Source organism: Aethalodelphis obliquidens, unplaced genomic scaffold (assembly GCF_003676395.1).
Source record: "Aethalodelphis obliquidens isolate GAN/ISIS:26980383/991018 unplaced genomic scaffold, ASM367639v1 scaffold3, whole genome shotgun sequence".
In the NCBI taxonomy this organism is placed as follows: Eukaryota; Metazoa; Chordata; class Mammalia; order Artiodactyla; family Delphinidae; genus Aethalodelphis; species Aethalodelphis obliquidens.
Genome location: NW_020837947.1, coordinates 27389828 through 27393440, shown reverse-complemented (window position 1 = coordinate 27393440; position 3613 = coordinate 27389828).

The window sequence follows — 3613 nt, the reverse complement described above, 5'->3', positions numbered from 1 at the left end:
AAACTCAATGTCCACACAAAAACCTGCATATAGATGTTTTCATCATAATTGCCCAAACTTGGAAGCAACCATGATATTCTTCAGTAGGTGAATGGATAAACTGTGGTACAACCAGACAATGGAATATTATTCAGCTAAAAAGCAATGAGCTATTAAGCCCTAAAAAAACATGGAGGAAACTTAAATGCATATTACTAAGTGAAAGAAAAGAACCGAAAAGGTTCCAACTATATCACATTCTGGAAAAGACAAAAATACTATGGAGACAGTAAAAAGATCAGTGGTTGGGGGAGTGGGGGAAGTATGAATAGGCAGAGGATTTTTAGGGCAGTGAAAATACTATATGATACTGTAATGGTGGATACTTATTGTACATTTGTCCAAACTCATAGAATATACAACACTAAGAATGGACTTTGGGTGATAATGATATGTCAGTGTGGATTCATTAGTTGTAACTAATGTACCCCTCTGGTGGGGGGGTGTTAATTATGGGGGAGACTTTGCACGTGTGGGGGGAGATGGGCAATCTCGGTACCTTCCTCTTAACTTTACTATAGACCTAAAACTGCTCTTAAAAAATAGTCTTAAGAAAAGAGGTCGACAGCACTCCCAACCAGCCCCGCTATGGCTGGGCAGTTGAGTTGTGTCTTTCTTCATTTTTACCCACAAGATAGTGAGGAACAGCCCAGTGCTAATTTATTCCTGCCCTGAGCCAGGTTCCCAAGTGGGACTAGAGGAAGGAGTCACATTCAGGACCCTCCATATATAGAGGTCTGACTCACCCGGTAACTGCTTCATCTGCTCGAACCAGAGCCGCAGCTCATTCCACCACTCCACCGACCCCAGAGCCCCCCTCCCCTGCATAGAGCAGCCACCTACTCACCTCCTTCCTGTTCACGTTGTCCACAGCCTGTGGAGAGAAGGGGGAGAAAGTGCTTGGTAACCACCCTGGATGTGGCCCTGACCTTAGCCCTGGCCTCTAGTCTCATCTTCTGGGCCAACAGAAGGCCACCTGCAAACCAGGTCAGCCTCGTTAGCTGAGAATAATTAGCACCAGGATAAAGGCCCTTAAAAGTGAATCCACTTTTTAAAAACATGGGACAAAATTTCAGAGTAAACTGTAGATTTAAAAAATTTGATTGAGGGTGTACTTTAAAATATGAAATTGAAATGTACAAAGTTTCTCATATTTAACATTTACGCGCTGATGACTTGAACAAAGCAGCACGTGTATTTCTTTCAAAATGGTATGACAGCATAATCGGCATCCTTCACCTCATGCTGAATTACACGGCGCGAAGAATTCTTTTTGCTAACTGTGAGGGCTTTAATCTATTTCTAAAGAAACGTTTGCATCTTAATCCTTGTTGGTTTTTCTTTTTTACAGTTAACTGGCTTCAGCCTGCCAGATCCTAAGTTGCCAGTGGCTTTGAGTACGTGACATCCTGGATCCTCCTCAAGACATTACACATCTCTCTGCAGTCCATTTATACTGGACGGAATTTGCCTTGACTTATCTGCAAAAATCAGCAAAAGGCGTATCTTTTGTGTATAATGACTCAATGGTTAGGATTAGATACTGATGTTAGTGAGGAGAAATTTTTGAAGGGGAACCTGATTTTTTTTAAGTGGTCAGTTCATAGTCACTATTTTCACATAATGATGACTTTTGCTTCCCTGCCTAAATATTCAATATGGATGTTGGGATTTCACAGGCACTATGTGGGCCCAGGGACTGCCTGTGTTACATCGTTCTTACAGATCTTTACCAAAGGCTCTGAGACCTTGGGGAGCCTATGGACCCCTGCAGGTTTGCCCATCTACTCCAACTTGTCATTTTACAGCTGGGGAAACTGAACCTGAAGAGAGGGTGGAACTTGTCCAAGGACACACATAAAAAGTTATCTTTCAAAGGAGCTGTTTATTTAAGAACAACGCTTTAGAGTCGGAAAGACGTGGTTCTAATCTCAGCAATCTCTCTGACAAGCTACAACCTTGTGGAAGCTCAGTTTTATCTGCAAGGTAGGACTAATAACAGTAGAGCCTGCATGGTGGGAGTAGAGATGAGAATGTATGCAAAACGCTTACCACAGTGCCCGCCCATGGTAAGGGCTCAGGGAAGAGTGGTTGCTATCAAGATGGACCCGGGATCCAGCTCTCCAGCCAGAATCCACCATGAGTTGAGATCTTCTGTGACCAATGATCTTAATGGGGTGGCAACCATGGAAATAGCTCTGTGGTGGGAGACCACACATGACATTATTCAAGTTTTGCAACTAACTGTGTGACCTAGGACCATTCACTTGTTCAACAAATATGTACCTGCTACCTACTGGCAGGTGCAGTAGTAAAGATTTAAGGGTGGAAGGAGACACAGCCCCTCCCCTCAGTTCTGTACACAGAGGTCTGCACTGATGAGAGAGAGAGAGAGGGAGAAGGGGCATCTTAACAGCAGCATGTGAAGACAGGAAGAGATTACTTCCTGGAGGAGGGAGAGAATAAGCTGAGACCCAAAAGATGGGCACTAAATAGCCTAAAACTAAACTACCCATATAGTAGTCACTAGCTACATGTAGCCACTGAGCACGTGAAAAATGGCTGGTCTGAATTGATATGTGCTGTAAATACCAGATTTCAAAGAAGTAGTAACAAAAAAATGTAAAATATCTCAATTTTTATATTGAATACATGTTAAAGTGATGATATTTTGGATACGTTAAGTTGAATAAAATGTTATTAAAATTTTGAAATATATATTTTTTAGAAAATGTAAGATAAATAGAATAGAATAGACTATAATAAATACAACATAAATAAAATATATTTATTGTATTAATTAGCTATTTATTTGAGTTTGAAAATCAGTGCTCATGAAGGCCATTTATTTTGTTGTTTGATAATGCCAGACAAGAAAATTCATGAGAAAGAAATGATTGAGTAAGAAGGATGGAAAAATGAGAACTGATCATCCTCTTCATATGTTCCATCATTGCATGTATGAATTTTCACAAAAATCATAAATAGCTAAAGGTAGTCATTTGCCTCAAATTCCCAATCAGGTTTAAGAAATTTTTTGACTGAATTTTGTAATTCTAATTGGGAGACTGAATATGCAAATGGAAAATGACCAGGCCCTTATGACGATGGAACTCTGATTACAGTGACCTTCAGCATTTGCCTAAAATCCCTTGAACCAAGGAATCTGTAGTGGGAAGACTAGAGCAAGAAAGGGAGGAGCCAGGTAGGAGATGGTGACCTTAGGAAGGCTGTGTTTCTGAGAATTTAACTAACAATTTTGAAGTTGAGAAGAGGAAATGCTTTTCTGTGAACAGTATAGAGTGCTCAACTTGATTCCAAATGCTCATTCGTGACATCACTCAAATAATGTGTGCATGTAACATCCACAGTATACTCAAGAAGCAAAGCCCAAGTCTTCACAACAATAGACCTGCTTTATTGATTTTGCTTTAGTCTTAAAAGAAAGGGATTTAAGGTAATTTAATTCTAAAAACATTACTGAGTACCTGTTATTTGCAATTCGCTGCACTTGGTAATGAACATGAGAGAGAGGCAGAAGCTCTTTTCTCAGCCAGTTCTTCAAAGGAAAGAG